Source organism: Triturus cristatus, chromosome 9, assembly GCF_964204655.1.
Source record: "Triturus cristatus chromosome 9, aTriCri1.1, whole genome shotgun sequence".
In the NCBI taxonomy this organism is placed as follows: domain Eukaryota; kingdom Metazoa; phylum Chordata; class Amphibia; order Caudata; family Salamandridae; genus Triturus; species Triturus cristatus.
Window position 1 is genome coordinate 484,949,381 of NC_140592.1, and position 21,543 is coordinate 484,970,923.

Sequence of the window (21,543 nt, forward strand, 5' to 3'; positions counted from 1 at the left end):
CGAGTGGGAGCTACACACGTCAGTACTCCAACCGTACTTCCAACAGTGGGGTCATCCAGAGATAGACCTATTCGCCACAAAAGAAAACGCAAAATGCCAAAGCTTTGCCGCCAGGTTCCCACATCCACAGTCACAGGGCAATGCGATATGGATGAACTGGTCCGGCAGATTTGCGTACGCTTTTCCCCCAGCGCCATTAATACCGCTGGTGGCACGCAAACTGCGACAGCACTCACTAACACTCATCCTAGTTGCTCCCACATGGGCGCGCCAGCCATGGTACACCACCTTCCTAGAACTTTCCGTGGTGCCGCATCAAAGGCTGCGGATCAAACCTGCACTCTTAACGCAGAACCATGGCGAAATTCAGCACCCAGATCTGCAACAGCTGAACCTGGCAATCTGGCTCCTTAAGTCTTAGAGTTTGGCTACCTAAACCTGCCACCTGACTGTATGGAGATCATTAAGGAGGCCAGGAGACCCACTACCAGAGCTTGCTATGCAGCTAAATGGAAGAGGTTTGTCATTTACTGCAACAACAACGACATTAACCCGCTAGACGCATCCATTCAAAATATAATCTGTTACCTCTTACACCTATACCGATACAATCTGGCATACACCTCAATACGTATCCATTTGACCGCAATAGCAGCCTATCTCCAAAACAGGCAGCACCTCTCTTTATTCAGAGTGCCTGCCATCAAAGCTTTCTTGGAGGGACTTAAACGAGTAATTCCCCCAAGACACCCACCAGCACCGGTGTGGAACCTCAACTTGGTCCTCACCCGACTGATGGGTCCACCCTTCGAACCTCTCCACTCATGTGAGATTCAATTCCTCACCTGGAAAGTAGCTTTCCTAGTGGCAATCACTTCGTTAAGAAGAGTTAATGAACTCCAGGCACTAACCATTCAAGAGCCATTCATACAGGTTCACGTTAACAGGGTCGTACTACGTACCAACCCCAAATTCATGCCTAAAGTAATATCGCAGTTCCATATGAATCAAACTATTGAACTGCCTGTTTTCTTTCAGAATCCACAAAATGTCGCTGAAAGAATGCTCCATACACTAGATGTCAAAAGAGCCCTCATGTACTATATAGACAGAACTAAAGACTTTAGGAAGACAAAACAACTTGTTCGAGGCATATGAGCTGCAGATTGTACACTTAGCATAGGTCGCCATCTGGTGTTGGGCCCGGATGTTTGCAGTTTGTTTTTCTTCTTGGACCGTCTTTGGAAGTCACGAGTTTGGTGACTCCTCCTTCGGTCCGTACTGCGCATGGGCTTCGGCTCCATCCTCAGATTGTTTTTTTCCGCCATCGGGCTCGGATGTGATCCTTCGTACTCCGGCTTCGAACTTCTACGGTTCCAGCCTCGACGGAAAATCCTCGATTCTTCGAGTTCCTTCATCATCTTCATCTCTCGAAGCGGCACTTTTTCCATCCCGTACATCGACACCGGCCTTCGGGCCCTCCGCGACTCCGGTCCCGGCCGATGGAAAGGACTCCGTTTAAAAAGTGCCCAAAATGTGGGTCTAAATTTCCCCACACCGACCTCCATCAGGTGTGTAACCTTTGCCTCTCTCCGGAACACGAGGCTCGAGACTGCCCCGCCTGCAAGTCTTTTCGATCGAAGAAAACGATCCGGGATCGAAAGGCTCGACGCACCATGGCGCACTCATCCTCGACAGTTCCACCGGACATCTTCGGAGACGACGCCGAAGCTTCGGGGCAGACACACACCGAACTGGGAGAAGACATCGTCAGCGCTTCCGAGGCCGACGACTCCGACCTGGAGGACGTAACACCAGGACAGCGGGCCGTGAGTACAATGCCCCCTCCCAGCCCCGCACCGAAAACCAAAGAGACTCCGGTTACTCCCTCGCCTGCCGGCCTGGGCAAAACCAAAACCAAAGCCTCGATCACCCCACCTTCGGGCCCGGTGTCGAAGCACTCAAAGTCTCACGGCAGCTCGGGATCGAGCCAGCCGACGCCCGGTGCCGATAAACACCACTCGGCACCGAAGCCTGCAAAATCCAGCTCGACTCCGAAACCACCGGTGCCGAAGCCTGGACACTCGGCGCCGACCAAACACAATCAGAAATCGGTCGGCACCGACGCTCCGGCGCCGAAACAGCATTCGACGCCGAAACACACGGAGACCTCCAAAAAGCAGGGCGTACACAGAACATCGAAACCTCCGGTTCCGAAATCGCCGGTGCCGACAGACGACTCGGCGCCATTGGCTCTGTTTACACCAGACCCTTTACAAAAGACTTTGTCCAGAGATCCAAAGACTGGCCTTTTGACTGTGATTACTAAGAAGCGTCGCCTTGAGGCTCCGGCTCCTCCTCCTCCACCCAAAAAGAGGGACTCAGCTACTTCTCCCCTTAGAGTACCCTCCCCACTGCCACCCCCCCTCCCACCACCACCCCCTCCACCTTTACCTCACTACGATCCGGCCCCATCCCCAGACCCGGATGACGGGGACCCGGACAATGACCCAGGGGACGCCCCAATGGATCCCACTCCACCAGGGACCCCAGATCCATGGGAGAATTATAATAACCCTGATGTACCCAATGTACCTCAAGACGACCTATACCCATCAAGGCCGTCTCCTCCAGAGGACTCTTTAGGGTTTCACCATTTAGTGCAGAGAGCAGCACACTACCATGGGGTGGACATGCACACGGAACCAGTGGAAGAAGACTTCCTACTGGATACATTTGATTTACAAGATCGTTCCACTGCTATTTTACCCATGCTTAAGGGTGTCACCAAGCACGCTACAGAGGTATTCAAAGACCCTGTCAGAGCCAGAGTACTAAACCCTAGAATAGAGAAGAAGTACAAGGCGGCACCCACAGACCCTGCATACATCAAGGGCCCTGCTCCTCTAGATTCCCTAGTTGTCTCCACAGCTAGAAAGAGGGCTAACTCCCAATCTTCAGGAGATGCCCCACCACCAGACAAGGAATCTAAACTTCTGGACGCGTCTGGTAAACGCACCGCCTACCAGGCTGCAAACATGTGGCGCATTGCAAATACACAAGCACTGCTTGCGCGATATGATAGAGCACACTATGATGAATTAGAGGCTCTTATGCAGCACCTTCCAGAGAAATACAAACGCCAAGCTCATGACCTGATACAGGAGGGCAAACTAATCACAAACACCTCCATTAAGTGTGCCCTCGATGCAGCAGACACTGCTTCTAGAGCCATAAACACCAGTGTCCTGCTTCGACGCCATGCCTGGCTCAGGATATCAGGGTTCAAGCCTGAGGTCCAGACATCAATACTTAATCACACCTTTGACCAGCAAACACTCTTTGGCCCAAAGGTAGACGAAGCGCTCGAAAAAATGAAGAAAGATACAGACACAGCGAAGTCTATGGGAGCGCTCCAGACCCAAGCCTCTAAGCGTTCCTTTCGACGCTCGTCCTTTCGTGGCACAGGTAGAGGCTCCTCCACCGATAATGCCTCTACCTCCTACAAATCCCCTCCTCAAAATACCTTTTCAAAGGGCAACCAAAGAGGTGGTTACAGAGGCAACAACAATAAGGGCAGGGGCAAAACCAACAATACCCGTTCTGCCACCCCACCCGCACAATGACTCCCCTTCGCTCCCCCCAGACCATTCCACCCCGGTCGGGGGCAGACTACAAGATTTTATCCACGTATGGGAGTCCATAACATCGGACAAATGGGTGACCCAAATCATTCGGTCAGGGTACTGCCTCGAGCTAACATCTACCCCACCCAATATCCCACCAAGGCACCGTCCAATGTCCCAAGAGCATTCCACACTGCTCAAACAAGAGGTACTCTCGCTCCTCCAGAAACACGCCATAGAGCAGGTACCCGACAATCAACGAAATCTAGGGGTCTACTCCCTATATTTCTTAATCCCAAAGAAAGACGAGACCCTCAGACCCATTCTGGATCTCCGGCCTCTAAATGCCTACATACATTCAGACCACTTTCACATGGTCACCTTACAACAAGTCCTCCCACTCCTCTGCCAGGGAGACTTTCTCACAACACTGGATCTGAAAGACGCGTACTTTCACATTCCAATACACCCCTCTCACAGAAAATACCTCAGGTTCGTGGTGGACGGGCAACATTACCAATTCAAGGTTCTCCCCTTCGGGGTCACCACTGCACCACGGGTGTTTACCAAATGCCTAGCAGTAGTAGCAGCACACCTCAGACGTCAACATGTTCACGTCTTCCCTTACTTAGACGACTGGCTCATAAAAGCCGCGTCCTACCACCAATGCGTGCAACATACAAACAGCACCATCCAACTGCTTCATCAGCTAGGCTTCACGGTGAACTACCAAAAGTCCCACCTCATACCATCTCACACAAAGCAATATCTCGGGGCCACCATAGACACCTCAAAAGGTATTGCCTATCCAAACTCAGCCAGAATCACAAGCATTCTAGCCTTACGCAAAATATTCCTTCCTCAACACTCTCTACCAGCAAGAGTGTTTATGAAGCTCATAGGGATGATGGCGTCTTGCATCTTCATAGTGCCCCATGCAAGACTCCACATGCGTCCACTTCAGGAGTGCCTAGCACAACAGTGGAACCAGGCCCAGGGTCAGCTGACGGATCTGGTGTTGGTGGACGGCCGCACACATCACTCTCTGCAGTGGTGGAACACCACAAACCTTTCCAAGGGACGGCCGTTCCTGGACCCGGTTCCCCAAGTGACTCTAACAGCGGACGCATCGCTCTCCGGCTGGGGAGCGCACCTCTTACACCTCACAATGCAAGGTCTATGGACGCCACAGCAAAAAACGCTCCACATCAACCATCTGGAGCTTTTGGCGATCTTTCTAGCCCTAAAATCTTTCCAAAAGCAGATTTCAGGCAAAGCAGTCCTCATTCGCACAGACAACATGACTGCGATGTATTATATACAGAAACAGGGGGGGACACACTCTCCCCAGCTCTCCCGCTTAGCCCAGAGCATATGGAGATGGGCAATTCCCCAAAACATTTTTCTCCTGGCACAACATGTTCCAGGCGTACAAAACACCATAGCAGATCTGCTCAGCAGACAGACTCAACAACTACACGAATGGGAACTGCATCCACAAGTTCTTCACCCATTCTTCCGACAGTGGGGGCATCCTCAAATAGACCTCTTCGCCACCCACGAAAACAAAAAATGCCCAAGCTTCGCCGCCAGATACCCACACCCATTGTCCAAGGGCAATGCGATATGGATGAACTGGTCAGGCAGATTTGCATACGCCTTTCCACCTCTCCCACTAATTCCATTAGTGGTCAGGAAACTACAACAGCACTCCCTCACACTCATTCTGGTAGCTCCGACGTGGGCCAGACAGCCGTGGTACACCACGCTACTACAACTATCAGTGGTACCACATCAAAAACTGCACCTTTCCCCATGCCTCCTAACCCAGAACCATGGAGAAATCAGGCACCCGGACCCAGCTCAGCTCAACCTGGCGATCTGGCTCCTGAAATCTTAGAATTCGGGTACCTTAACCTTCCCCCTGATTGCATGAACATCATCATGGAAGCCAGACGTCCTACCACTAGAGCATGCTATGCCGCAAAGTGGAAAAGATTTGTAATGTACTGCCGTAACAATACAATCAACCCTCTAGATGCATCCATACAACACATCATATGCTATCTGCTCCATCTTCACAGGTGTAACCTGGCGTATTCATCCATACGCCTACACCTAGCAGCGATCGCTGCCTATCTACAAAACAGACAGCATTTGTCACTCTTCAGAGTGCCCGCTATTAAAGCCTTCATGGAAGGCCTCAAACGAGTAATTCCTCCCAGGGCACCACCCTCCCCTGTATGGAATCTAAATTTGGTCCTTACACGACTAATGGGTCCGCCCTTCGAACCAATGCACAAATGTGAGCTACAATTTCTCACCTGGAAAACAGCTTTCCTTGTAGCTATCACTTCCCTTAGAAGGGTTGGTGAAATACAAGCGTTCACCATACAGGAACCTTACATACAAATGCATCACAGCAAGGTCATACTTCGAACTAATCCGAAGTTCCTGCCCAAAGTCATTACCCCCTTCCACCTCAATCAATCAGTGGAATTACCTGTCTTCTTTTCGCAACCCCAATCTGTTGCGGAAAGGGCCTTACACACACTAGATGTGAAAAGAGCGTTGCTATATTACATACAAAGAACGCAACCCTTCAGGAAGACCAAACAGTTGTTCGTTTCCTTTTCTCCACCACATAAAGGCAACCCCATCTCAAAATCAGGGATAGCTAGGTGGATTGTAAAATGCATACAAATTTGCTATCAGAAGGCAAAGAGAACATTATCTGTTCCCCCTAAAGCCCACTCTACAAGAAAGTTAGGGGCTTCTATGGCTTTTCTAGGGAATATACCCTTAGATGACATATGCAAGGCAGCCACATGGTCTACACCGCACACATTCACAAAACACTACTGTGTAGATGTGCATTCCCAGCAGCAAGCTAGGGTGGGCCAGGCTGTACTAAAAACACTCTTTCAAACAGCTGCAACGGATACCGGTGGTCGCCGCTAAGGTTGGGTACTGCTATATAATCTATGCTAAGTGTACAATCTGCAGCTCATATGCCTCGAACGGAATATGCTACTTACCAGTATGCATCTGTTCTTGGCATGTAGAGCTGCAGAGTTGTACACGCCCACCCGCCTCCCCGGCTACCTGTATCCGTTCCAGTCCATCTTATTTAGATACAACACACATGGGTTTCTCACTGTTATTACTACGCTCCATCATTTCCCTGTTGGCGAAAAACAATCTGAGGATGGAGCCGAAGCCCATGCGCAGTACGGACCGAAGGAGGAGTCACCAAACTCGTGACTTCCAAAGACGGTCCAAGAAGAAAAACAAACTGCAAACATCCGGGCCCAACACCAGATGGCGACCTATGCTAAGTGTACAACTCTGCAGCTCTACATGCCAAGAACAGATGCATACTGGTAAGTAGCATATTCCTTCGTTGCCTTTTCTCCACAACACAAAGGCAACGCCATCTCCAAAGCAGGTATAGCCAGATGGATCGTTAAATGTATTCAAATTTGCTATCAAAAGGCTACACGCACATTAACGATTCCCCCACGAGCCCACTCAACACGTAAGTTAGGGGCATCCATGGCTTTCCTGGGAAACATTCCTTTACATGATATATGTAGAGCAGCCACATGGTCCACTATACATACATTTACCAAACACTATTGTGTAGATGTACACTCAAAACAGCAGGCAGCTGTAGGACAGGCTGTTCTCAAAACTCTTTTTCAGACCGCTGCAGCTGGCACTGGTGGCCGCCGCTAATAGGAGGTACTGCTATGTATTCTATGCACAGATATGAATTCAGCAGCCCACATGCCTCGAACTGAATATGCTACTTACCAGTATGCATCTGTTCTTGGCATGTAGGGCTGCTGACATTCATATCGCCCACCCTCCTCCCCGGCGCCTGTAGCAGCTGCAGCTCTCAGAATTACTGTATAGCATGGTCATCACTTTCTGTATCTACTCCATCACTGCCACAATGGCGAAAAACAATCTGAGGATGGAGAGGATGCCTATGCGCACTGTGGTCCAGGGGAGGAGTCACCTATCTCAGGATACTTCGAAGACTCTTCCAGGACAACAACGTGCAAACATCTGGACCCAACACTAGGCGGCGATCTATGCACAGATATGAATGTCAGCAGCCCTACATGCCAAGAACAGATGCATACTGGTAAGTAGCATATTCATACTTTCTTATTTAAGCTTATCTGTTTTGGAATCATACAAACTCTAAATAAGGTGTCTGTGCCTTGTACTTGCCAAAAGTGTGTTCTCAAACTGCTTTTAAATCATTAGTGTCTTTCTAATAGTTATAGCCTTTTAGTGCCAGTTGGGGGAAAAAATGAATCCGAATAAATCAATTTTGTATGAGGTAGCATATTTTTCTTTGCCTGTGAGGGGGTAAGTTTTAAATAAAAAACAGGATCTGAAGGATTAAGCCCTGAGAAATCTGCAAATGGGTCCATATATGTTTTGGAGCTGCCCACTGGAGGAACCAGGCAATGTTCCCATTGTGTAAAATTGAAAAATGTATGTGGGACATTAGTTCTGTGTAAATACTGATGTGTAGTGATGATGATAAAACATCTCTCCATAATAAGTTGAGTTAAGATACCAATGTTAAATTTCAAATACAGTATAATACTCAAGCTCTGAGAGCATTGAGGTAACAGTTTACATCCCAATCATCAGAAATAAATCTAGGGATAATCACATCACCCTTCGCAACCTTAAACATAAGGTATCTGCAGTGTCTCTGTAGGACCAAAAAGATCATATGGGACCTTATCTCAAACAATTCCATCTAGCACTGGGAAAGCAGAAATGTTCATTAGGTACAGGTCGAAGACGTATGGGGTTTCAACACCTCCACTACCAGTTCTGCAGTAGAATGCTCTGGAAAATAATGTCCATTTACTAGCAAGAAGAAAACTTTCTCAAATCCAGTGCAAAGAAGCAAGAAAATGAATGAAATGGCAATCCAAATGTAACGCCATGGAGGTATCAGATAAGTGTGTTTCAGTCATAGAAGAAAATCATGTACATCATGTAGTGAAGTGTCCGAAGAAAAGTCCTCCACATCGATAATGTAACCAGAAGCAGTCTGTAGAAAAACAAGAGCTGTAATTGGCAGAAGAGAACTGGACACCTCCACAGGTGGTTCATCATAAACAACTCTGTTATTAGAAGTTGTAGAAGCAAGCTGTATGCTCTCATCCAATGTATGGCTTGTATTTTGTAGCGGTAACAGGAATCAACAGTAGTTCAGTCTCCAGCCTTCCCGGGGAGGAAACAACGTTGATCTTGCTTAAAACTTGTAGAAGAAGTTCCTCTAGGGTAGTGAGAGGGGTCAAGGAACTAACCAGGAGTCATTGTGGCCTATTGTGTAGTACTGGCCTTATGATGCAATTTTACTTGATCGACTGAGACAAGTCGTTTGCCTTTACAACCAGCAAGCGGTGGCAAATCACTGTTTTTGTACCTTGAATGCCGAGGACTGGCCCAGGTGCATGGTATGATGCGCTAAACTCCTCGTATGCTGAACTCTTCTTTCTAACTAGATCCCCAACCTTTGGAATCCAACCAGAATGTGCTGATTGCTCTTTCACTCCATCATAGGTAGGCTTTTTAGAAAGGTCATTAGACCGCTCATCCCAAAAGGCTTTTAATTCCTGTAAGAAAGTGAAACGTTCATTTATGTCAAAAGGTGTATCTGCTGCCACTGCGCCAGGACTGTCAAGATCTGAAAAGTACATCTAGATGCCGAACAGAACATCTTATGGGGTTAGGCCACCCAAAGATCATCTAGGCAGATTATTATATGATGCTCTCTGGGCGTCATGCAAGTCATGGATCCAACTATGAACTGAACCTAATACTCTAGCTGTTAAGGATTGCTTTACGTCATGGTTTTTCCTCTCTACTATCGAATTTCCCTCAGGGTGATAGGGCGAGGAATAATGCACTGCCACACCCAGGGTTCCAGTAGTATCCCTGTAAGCCTTAGAGGTAAAAAAAGGGCCCTGGTCAGAGTGGACTACAGCTACTGCATATGTCCGGATGGTGACTTGCAAACCTTCAGTAACAGTGCGAGCGTCAGCTGATGTGGCCACACCCATAGAAATCTGGAGCAAGAATCTCAGCAATTAGAATAATTTTAAATGTACCATCCGAATTTTGAGGACCGCAATGATCTAGGTACACATATTGGTGCAGTTTGTTTGAAACTAAGAGGGGTGTCTGCGGTAGACGAGCAATGGTGGAGCATTTAATTTGTTAGCATATGTCACAAGTAAGGACATATTGCTTTGTCTGTTTGTGCAGACCATGCTACCTGTAGCACTTCTCTAGTAAGGAAATTGTGGCCGCTACACCAGCATGGGCAGATGCTACACTCTCATGGGCAATTATGATTATTTCTAGTCTGCGGTCTTGGTTGGGAATCAAATGATCAACCACCCCAGGAATGGTAGAAAAATAAATATTTTGGGCACTTAAGTGATGTAAATATTTAGCTGGACATTTTTTAGTTAAAGGGTTCTGTTGCGTGAAACATTGACAGCAGACATACCTTCATCTACCCTCGTGTGACTACTTTAGCAACCGATTGGGGAATTACGATCAGACACCCGGAGAAATGTAAATACCCACATATTCTGAGAACAGCCAATAGACGAGCAGAATATGGAACATTGCCACTAAGTACCAGACCATCGTATAAAGGTGGTGAAGATAACATTTGATTTGAAAATTTTGAAATCATTGCAGGGAAAATACATGTTAATGGTCAATCAGTTGCAGATGCTCCGTATTCAGGAGTGCTGAAGTACTCACGTGGCAAAGAGGTAGTCCTAATAGAATTGATGTAAGGGAAGCCCAACACAATGAGTTCTCCATTTTATCATGGAATTTAGCCGGCTTTGAGCGACAACTAAGGCCGGTGAAAAAATGATGAACTTTCTACAAGATCAGTGTGTAATATGTTTACAGGAAACCTGGCAATCAGTTAATCTAAATATTCACAACTATATAACACATGAAATTAAAGCAAAAAAGAATGCCTTCGGAAGACCAAGTGGAGGATTGACAACATTAATAAGTATATATGTGATGAAAGACAGTATCAATCATAAATCACATCAATCAATAAATTATTGAACATTATATAAAAATGTCCGATCCACAGGCCAAGAATATTCAAATTCATTTCAATGTTGACAAACTTTTATTTTTATTTTCAAGAGTTCTTTCAATTATTTCCATAATCGTCATTCAGTCGCAGATTAATCCATCAACTCTTTATCATTAATTCTTAACAGACCCAGCCTACGCGTTTCGTCCTGACACAGGACTTAATCAGGGCTGTACAAAACAGAATATATACACTGATCAGTGTTCTGATACGTTAACTCAAATTATATATAACCTACCATTGACCAATACATTTCAGGCCTGCCTATCTCTATTCTAAATTATTTACTCATACAACCGCTGGATGAAAAAACAAATTGTAAAACACAACATAACACCCAATATGATTATAACACAATCGAAATGCAACCTTTAGCGCATAAAGTTAACTCAACCTCCACTTAAACTGGGTAAAAAAAAAGAAGCGCATGATATTCATATCATCACTGCTTTAGAAGTTTTGCATTTTTTCATGCCTAAAACCTGACTCATCTGGTAACCCTCAATTTTGGTCACTGCACTGCAAAAATGGAAATGCATCTTTTGGCGCATAAAGTTAACACACCCTCCACCTGAACTAGGTGAAAAATAGAGCATGATCCATTAGGGGCATGCTAAATTTCTCTTGCTACTGAGGGCCATTATCTCCCTCTGAGCAGCACAACGTTTTTGGTTTTTAATGATGGCAGAGGGATATTTTTTCTAATAAATCGTTGAGCCACCCCACCAGCCATCTTTTAGATTTCACTTTAGGACTTTACTGCCACTCACCCTCACGCACCCACAAGGCTTTATCCTGAAAAGATCCCCGACAAAGCGACCCTTTGGGGGACCCATAGGGCATTGCAGCGCTGGCCCGACGAGGAGCATTGCCCAATGATGAAGCATGACATCCTTCAGGGTGTGTGAGGGCACCAAGATCAGGACACACCGTCTCCAAGTACCACAGTATTAGGACGACTTTAGTCTTTCCCTCTACATAGGAACAGTGACTCCAGTGGGATTAAGTCATTACGCTCAGGACCATGAGTCACCGGACCTTTAATCTGAAAGAAACACGTTAGTTAGATTCCTCACCTTAGAATATCCCCAGGTGTCAGGCTGGATCCGGAAAGATTTTTGTAGCAATACCCCTTGCACGTCGCTAGGCGTCGTCTGCGGCTCCACGTCCGTCGTTGGCGTCGTGCGCAGGAATGACGTCGTCGGAGCACTTAGACGCCGCCCTCGCGCGCCGACGTCAGTTCTTCTTTTTTCCGCGCCAGTAAGCTCCGATCCGGGAAGAGCTTACCCCTAGTCACTTTTTGACTAACTTTTACGACCTTTTGGTTACTCGACTCGACATCTGGTGCCGGTAGGATGCCTGGATTCAAGCATTGTGACGCCTGTCACCGACTCATGTCGGTCACGGATCACCATTGCCGGTGCCTGTACTGCCTGGGGGCCGACCATGACGCGGAGCCGTGCACCGACTGTCAGACCTTGACGTCTAAGGCTAGGCGGGAGCGGTTCCGTAAGCTACTCGAGCTTCGACACTCGGCTCCGCGCCGCTCTCGGTCCCGGTCCAGGAGGAGGTCCAAGGACCGCTCGCGGAGCCGCAGCCATCGACATCGCTCGTCGGGATCTTCGGGTAAGTCCCGTCACTCCAAACACTCTAAGAAGTCCAAGCGGCGTCCGCGCTCTTCGGACTCCCTTCGCGCGACCCGGCCGAGGGTCCGGGTGGTTCCGGCTCTGTCGGAGCCGCGCTCGTCCCCATACCCTCCGGTCCCTGGGCCTGACGCGACTCCGGCGGAGGTCAGTGCCTTCCTCTCGGCCATGAGGAATCTGGCTCCGCTGTCGACGCCTGCCGGCGCGCCTTCGGGCCCCGTGGGGTTAACTGGGCGACCTCGCGTGCCAGCGGCGTCGGGCCGTCGAGGGCTCCGGCCCGACGCCGCAGGTCCCCGAGGGATCCAGGCCTGGATCTCTGCCGGCGCCGGTCGACCTCACGACTCCTCCGCCGACACCGGTTCCACCCCCGATGCCGACCCCGCTCGGCGTCGAGCCTCAGTTTAGCCCTATTCCGGACCCGGCGCCATCCGACGCCGTTACCGGCGCCGATGGGTGACCGCTTCATCCACCGTCCGGCTCCGATCCTTCCTCCTGTCTACCAGGAATCGGATGATGAGGGCGACTGGGAGGGGTCTCAGGACTCTCTGGCCGAACAGGCCCAATTGTCTCAGGACTGGGCAGAGGAATTGGGGGACACCAGTGTGAGAAGTTGGCCTGATATATGATGTCACTAATTCTAGTGTACACCCTGTATCAGTCCAAACAACCCTTATGATGATTGGTTGTAAAGTCAACCTTATAGACCAGCTATCCTAGTGGTAGCATGGACAAGAGCAGTCTTAGGCTAAACTCTGAATGGCATGTGAAGCCAGCTGTGATACCATATATATAATCCCTTGAATACCAAATGAAAGGACACCACAACAGATCTATATATAAAATAAAGTGTATTTATTCTAGTCAAACCCTCAGCACTCTTTATGAGATTAGAGGTAAGTACAACACAGTCTTATTCAAGCATACATTAAGTCACACAGGTAAGTAATACAGTTAGGCCCTAGGGGCCACGCAAACCATATACTAAAGAAGTGGTATAAGGACCACTGTCCCGGAAATAGAATAGGCCTAGGCCTAGGGAATCGCTGGGGCTACACTACACTACCAACAGTTAGGAAGTGGGAGGCACTCGGGATTCAGGTGCAGAGTGGAAACACTCACGCGTAATGCGTATAATCGATAGAAATAGTACAGTTCTGAAATAAGCAGTTTTAGGACACTTCTGGAGTAGCTAGAAAGTCGAGACTCGGAAACTAGACCCTAGGATAGTCTCTACCCTTGTGAGCACCGAAGTACCCAATTTACCTAGCCCACGGGCTGCGGGTGCATAGGTGTGAACTTGCGTCGGGTTTCGTCGTGGACTTCTATGGATGCCTGAAGGAAAGTTGCTGACAGGCAGTCAGTGCAGAGTGTCCGGTGGATCCCAAGGCCGGGATCAAGAAGGAAGGGTACCTGCAAGCAGAAGGGACAGAGTCAAGGTCACTAGCCAGTGACCACGTGGAACCAGGAAGGAACCAGGCGATGTCGTGAAGATTGCAGGTGAAGAGGTGAAGCTTGTCGCAGCAGCCACGGGTACCAGGAGACGTCGAGGACGACCAGGAGGCGAGCTGTCCCACGAAGGCTCTTGCTGTCGGCGGCGTCGAAGTCGAACTAGGACTCACCAAGCCTTGGCAAGCGGAACCCACGAAGAATGGAGGACTTGCTTCTGGTGCAGACCAGGAAGGTCTGGGGTGCTTCTCTTTTGCAGAGGAGCGGGAGCCAGTCTGGAGGAGCCAAACCAGCAGTGCAGATTCAAAGGTGTGTCGTCGCAAAGGCCGCTAGCCAACGGGCAAGCAACCGGACAGACGCGGCAAGCAGGAAAATGCAGAAGGGCCCCACGCAGGACTCGTGGAGTGTGGGGGGCTGATCTTCGGTGCAGATGGTGCTTGGGGTTGGGGCTTCTCAATCCCCGGTGCACAACTTCGAGGGTACCTCAGAAGCTGCGCTGGAAGATACTCGCCACTTTTCCCAGGTAGCCGGTCCCACGTCTCTCGTCGCCTCCACGGATCTCAGCTCGGCTGTGGATCAGGGTCGGAGAAGTCTGGAAGTCAAGGCTCTGGTCGGGCTCTGCAGTTGGTCCCTCGTAGAACTTCAGCAAAGGGTAGTATCTTGATGGTGCCTGTTTGCACAGGGTAGCCACTCCTTGGCCACAAGGGAGATTCTTCAGTCTTCTTCTTTCGTCGAATGTCGAAGGTCCAGAGTTTCTGTTCAAGTTACAGGTTCAGGATAATCTAATCTCCTGGGGCCCAGCTACCTCTCTTATACTAATCTGGGGGGCTGGGTGCCTGCTAGGTCACGCCTTATGGGTGGGACCTGGGAGGGGGGTGGTTACACCCCCTTCCCCTTGTCCAGTTTCGCGCCAGGACTGGGGCTGGTGTGCCCCAGCACCGGTTTGAACTGGACTATGCATGGGACACCTTGTGTGCCCCAGGCAGTGTCTCGTTTCTTTCATCCCTCCCTGCCCCAATACACTAAGTCCTGTCTAGGGTGGAGCTCGCACCTCCCAAGGCAGGAAACCTATTGTCCAAGCCTCCCGTGCCGGGATCACTCCCAGCAGCAGGAGGTCAGACTTGTGTCGTGGCAGCAGCATCCATTTTGTGATGCTGGGGCTCTGGTTAACTTTTAACCGGGTAAGTACGTTTCAACATGTCTTCTCCCTCTAGAAGGGAGGGATAATATCCTCATCCCCAGAAATGGGATGGGGGTATTATTCCAAAGTGTTAGACACCTTACACGACATGTTTTGATAAAGCCAAACCATAGTTACCATAACCGTTTAAGATTATAAGGCACTGTAAGAGTATATGGTAGGCTATATCATAGAACAGCTGTAAGGACATGGTTCCGAAAGCTGCAGACAGGCTCAGCTCATGCTAGAGCACCATCTCACATGTTACCAAGCACTCTGCCTCCAGGATTGTCAAGGCCTGCCATAGGAGTGGCTGATAGGTACACATGTGTCTATATATGATAGGCATAGGAATACTACACCTAAGCAAGGGGTGATTACACGACCTTGCCCCAGCTGAGTGATCAGCCAGTTGTCATAATGGGAGGCCAGGCCAGGGGTGGCATAATACATGCTGCAGCCCCTGGTAGGCCTAGGGTACACCTATGCCCTGGGTACCTAAGGTACACTGTACAGGGGCCAATAAGGTGACCCTATCCAAATGGGTTATGCACCTAAAGTACATAGTATTAATTTAGAGAGAGAACAGCAGGGCTGTGGGTCTGATTAGCAGGCCCACAGCTACATCCAAGTCGAAAAACAGTAAAGCAAAAGCAAAAAGTGGGGGTGAACATAGAAAGCAGACCCTACTCTCCTACAGTCAGCAGTTCAGCGCATTGGAATTTCCAAGGCGGCACTCGCTCGGAGATGCTTTTCGTCGCGAGTGGAGTTGCGGTCTGTTGTACGCCTTTCCGCCTATACCACTTCTGCCCAGAGTGCTGAAGATCAGGCGCGACCGGGCCGAAGTCATCTTAGTGGCTCCGGATTGGGCACGAAGGTACTGGTATCCCGAGCTACTCAGAATGTTAATCGATCCTCCGGTACGACTGCCTCTTCAGGAGGACCTTCTGTCGCAGCAGCAGGGGACGGTCCTCCACCCGAACCTGTGCAGTCTCCACCTCGATGCGTGGAGATTGAGCGGCGACAGTTGATGCCATTTGACTTGCCTCCTGAAGTCTGTGATGTTGTCCTGGCAGCCAGGCGTCCCTCCACAAAATCGGTATACGCCTGCAGGTGGAACAAATTTGTGGCATGGTGCACAGCAAAAGCTGTGGATCCCCTTTCCGCCCCTCTTTCTGAGGATCTACTCTTTCTTCTTTCTTTGGCCCAGCAGGGCTCTGCTCTGGGCACCTTGAAAGGTTATCTTTCTGCAATCTCTGCTTTCTTACGGCTTCCTGATTAGCCTTCTCTTTTCAAGTCCCCTGTTTCGCGTTTTCTTAAAGGCATTACTCACATGTTTCCTCCTGTCCCCTTCGTAATGCCTCAGTGGGATTTGAATCTTGTCTTGACCTTTCTGATTTGCGCTCCCTTTGAGCCTTTTCACAATTGTCCCCTTCGTCTTCTGACTCTTAAGACTGCTCTCCTGGTAGCTATCACCTCAGCTAGGCGGGTGAGTGAGCTCCAGGCTCTGTCATCTAAGCCTCCCTTTCTTTCTGTTCATCCGGACAAGGTTGTCCTCCGGACTCGTCCTTCTTTTCTTCCGAAAGTGGTGACCCCTTTTCACATCGGGCAATCGGTCACATTGCCCACCTTCTTTCCGCATCCTTCGAAAGAGGAAGAGAGGCTCCACCGTCTGGACCCCAAACGCGCGCTGTCCTTTTATTTGGACCGCACCAGACAGTTCCGGGTGGACGACCAACTTTTTGTTGGATACGTAGGTGCTAAGAAGGTGAGGGCTGTACACAAGCGGACCATCTCACGGTGGGTCATCTTGTGTATAAAGGTTTGTTACTCTTTGGCGAAAAAGGACCCTCCTGTTGGGCTGAGAGCCCATTCCACCCGGGCCACAGCGGTGACTACTGCCCTGGGACGGGGAGTTCCCTTGCAGGACATCTGTCAGGCGGCGACGTGGGCCTCACTGCACACGTTCGCCAAGCACTATTGCCTGGACAGCCAAGTCCGGAGAGATGGCTTCTTTGGCCGTTCTGTTCTCCAGGACTTTCTGGTGTGATCTTGGTTCGCAGACCCTCCACCGGGGTTGATATTGCTGGGGTATCTATTCTAAGGTGAGGAATCTAACTAACTTGTTTCTTTCAGATGAACAAGTTACTTACCTTCGGTAACAATGTATCTGTAAGAAACATTAGTTAGTTAGATTCGTCACCGACTCACCCATCCTCCCCGCTCTGCGAACCGATATCTAAGGTTAAGGTCATCCTGTTCAGGGCCCTAGACTTTTTGGCACCAGTGTCGGTCTCTTGCATGGCTCTGCGTTCCTGGCGCAGAAGCTATGTACAAGAACTGACGTCAGCGCGCGAGGGCGGCGTCTAAGTACTCCGACGTCATTCCGGCGCCGGACGCCAACGACGGACGCGGAGCCGCAGACGACGCCTAGCGACGCGCAAGGGGTATTGCTGCAAAAATCTTTCCGGATCCAGCCTGACGCCTGGGGATATTCTAAGGTGAGGAATCTAACTAACTACACTTACATGTACAACTGTGTCGGAGACACTGTTTACGATTCTTAATGGGGTCGCAAATTGCATGCCTCGTCTATATTCATGAGGCAATCAAAATTGCGACCCCTTTGAGAATGGCAGGGCCTCCCAGGTATGGTGTGTGCTGGGCTCAGCAGATCTCCATGTCTGGGACTGCTTTTAAATAAAGCAGCTTTTTTTTTAAGGCAGAAAGTTTTCCTTAAAGGAAAACGGTATGCATTTAAAAAAATGTTTTTTTTAATGAAACGTTTTTGTTTCTTCTTTTTAAGGGCAGGTAGTGGTCCCTGGGACCACTGCCTGCCCCTTAAAAGTATTACCCCCTGCATTTGCAAAGGGAAGGGGTCCCTTGGGGACCCCTTCCCTTTTGCGAATGTATTACTACCCTCTTGAATAGGGCGGTAAATTGCGAGTGTTTTGCGCCCGCAATTGCAGTTGCAAAACATTCGTACATGGCTTGTGGGGTCGCTATTAGGAAGGGAAGGCCCCTTCCTAATAGCGAGTCGCTAAACACCATTTTGCAAGATGCAATTTATTTGCGACTTGCAAATAGTGTTGGTACATGGCCCACAGGGTTTTTGCATGCGCAAACGGGTTGCAAACCTGTTTGCGGATGCAAAATCCCGTTGTACTTCTGGCCCCTAGAACCTCTTATCTCAATCAGCTAGCGAGACCATACTAAATCTTGGAGTAGGTTGGTTACCCATTTCTACTGGCCAAATGTACCAAAAATTGGAGGAATGTTGTAACTCCTCTATTACCTGTCAAGCCAGTGGCAGTGGAGATACAGGTAGCAAACCAAAGGGCCCCTTAATCCTACTACCAGTGGTTGGGGTTCCCTTTGAAAGGCTAGGGATTGACTTTGTTGGCCCCCTTAACCCTCAGACAGCTACAGGAAATAGATGTATACTGCTAGTAGTAGGTCATGCCACCAGGTATCTTGACTAGAATCCGAACAAAGCTTCAAGTTAAATGTCTAACGTAAAATACACAATAACTATCGATTAAACCAAAATTAATATAAAAAGGAAAAAAGTCAATAATAAGAGATTTTGTTAAAGCAAAATTGCAAATATCTTTCTAACAAGTGACACCCCTACACAAATTCACAAAAATGTACCATATTTTGAAATAAGACTATAATTATGACAAAAACATCAATGGCTCTCAATAAGTTACACAAACAACCATACAGACAATACACTGTGTAAACAAAAGACGTGGCTAAGTAAAATTACAGATATGTAATTTGTGCAAAACAAAAACAAAACATAGCAAAGAATGCGTCCTCTACAATCACAGCCACATGAAGGCGTCAACGGCGTTTCAACCATATTAAAATTTGGTGGTCATCAGGACAGACAATAATAGATACCAGAGTGTCCAATAAAGAATTCCAATAATAAACTATCCACAAGAGTTTGTAACAATTCACAACTCGTATAGGTCACGAGTATGGTCACAATATTGTGTGTCAAGGAGCCAAACATTCATTAAGTGGCGCTTGGATCAGGCAAAAGCTGCTCCAACTTAGAGCAAGTGTCAACAGGCCAGTCGTAAAATGTACGATCCCACCAGTCAGGCCGAGCTAATCTGGCCACTAGCCAATCTACACAAAATTCACCATGCCAGTCGAGTGGCAGTCCGGACTGAAGGCCGAAAAGTCCAGGTATCTTGAAGCAATTCCCCTTGGGACTGTCTCTTCGCCTGCAGTGGCCAGGGCCCTCTTGAGTATTTTTACAAGAATGGGTTTCCCTATGGAGGTGGTAACAGACAGAAGTAGTAACTTCATGGCTGGTTACCTAAAAGCAATGTGACACAAATATGGTGTTGCTTACAAGTACACTACCCATATCATCCACAAACCAATAATCTGGTTGAGACATTCAACAAGACACTGGACTTCCTGAAACACTCAGGAGGAAATAGTCTGTCCTTTTGCCATGCCTGCTTTATGCCTACAGAGAGGTGCCTCAGAAAGGAGTGATCTTAGTCCCTTTGAGCTTCTGTTTGGCCATCCTGTGAGGAGCTCACTGAGTCCAGTGAGGGAAGACTGGGAGAATCCTCTCAGAGCCCAAACTGGACATTGTGGATTATGTGCTTGCCCTTTGTTCCAGGATGGCTGAATACATGGAAAAAGCAAATAAGAACCTTTAGGCACAACGGGAGCTCCAGAAACAATGGTTTGACCAAAAGGCTGCACTGGTGCTGTTCCAACCAGGGTGAAAGGTATGGGTTTTAGAGCCTGTGGCACCTAGGGCCCTCCAGGACAAATAGTGGTTCCGACCCTATCCTATAATGACCTAGGCACTTGCACAAGCCCCCACATGATCATCCATGTGACTCGCCTAAAACTTTTTCATGACGGTGCTGGCATGACCATGCTGATGGTCACTGATAAGGATCAAGAGGAAGAGTGAACCTCTCCTCGACCTCCTCTCAAATAAACCTAAAGATGGGTCTGTGGAGGGAGTTGTCCTTCTAGACACCCTCACTGCCCAACAGCAAACTGACTGCAGGCAAGTCCTGGGTCCGGTATGCTGAGCTCTTGTCTTGGGCAGCCTACCTGTCAAAAACAAAATTTACAGGCAATCCGATCAAGTAAAAAAAAGCATCAGATCTTAAATCAGCAAGATGCTGAATAAGGTGTGATTGACTGGGCTGGCCCAAGGACTCTTGAGAGTCCCTGAGCCAGCCCGGTGGTCTTAGTCCCAAAACTTCATTCCAAGGGAGGTAAACCAGAGCTGAAGTTTTGTGTGGAGTACAGGGGTCTCAATGCAGTCACTAAAACTGATGCTTACCCAATTCCAAGAGCTGATAAACTAGTTGGCAGGTTGGGGGCAGCCACATTTCTCATTACTTTTGATTTGACATCTGGGTACTGGCAGATTGGTCTAACCCATGGAGCAAATGATAAATCTGCATTCTCCACCCCAGATGGACATTACCAGTTAACTGTAATGCCATTTGGACTAAAGAATTCCCCTGCAACTTTCCAGAGGCTGGTGAGCAAAGTCCTGGCTGGGCTGGAGTATTTTAGTGCAGCATATCTTGATGATATTTCTCTCTATAGCTCCACTTTGCAAGATCACTTGATCCACCTTGGGAAGGTCCTTGAGAACCTGCAGAAGGCTGGACTCGCTAACAAGTCAGGCAAGTGCCATATAGGGATCGGTTGCTTACTTGGGCCGACTAGTAGGTGGAGGCCAAGTTCAACCCTTACAGCTCAACATCCAGACTACTCTGGATTGGGTAGCTCCAACCACCCAGACTCAAGTCTCATCTTTACTGGGTACTACAGGAAGTTTGAGAAGGGGTGTGATACTATTGTGGCACACCTCGCAGACTGACCTCCAAGAAACAACCCAAGAAAGTTATCTGGATAGTGAGCAGTCAAAGGGCTTTTGAAACTCTGAAAGAAGCAATGTGTTGAGCACCCATTCTAAAAGCTCCAGATTGTACAAAACAGTTCAATTTGCTGACAGCTGCCTCTGAGCATGGGATGGGAGCACTCCTATCACAGACCAACGATGATGGCCAGGACTGGCCTGTTTCTTTTATTAGCAGGAGGTTAGTCCACAGAGAACAGTGTTGGAGCGCCATTAAAAGGGAAGCTGTGGTTTGGTCAATGAAGAAGCTGAGACCATACTTGTTTGGTACTCATCTCCACCTTGTACAAAACTGACCACAGACCTCTCAGATGGCTGATGCAAATGAAAGGTGAAAACCCAAAATTGTTGAGGTGGTCCATATCTCTACAGGGAATGGACTTTACAGTGGAATTCATACCTGAGACTGACCATGCCAATGCAGATGGCCTTTCCAGGTTCTTTCACTTAGACAATTAACACTCTCTTGGAAAAAGGTTAGTCTTGTCAGCTTTCCACACAAATGTTATTGGTTTTTAGCAAAATACCTAGGCCATTAGGCCTTTATACAG

The 21,543-nt window shown here is 48.5% G+C and overlaps 1 protein-coding gene across 4 annotated transcripts in view; it reads left to right on the forward strand.

The window, feature by feature from the left end:
- The window catches only part of DPP3 (dipeptidyl peptidase 3), a 533,904-nt gene that overhangs the window by 488,377 nt on the left and 23,984 nt on the right, over positions 1-21,543 (forward strand). The gene's annotated exons all lie outside the window — the stretch shown is intronic.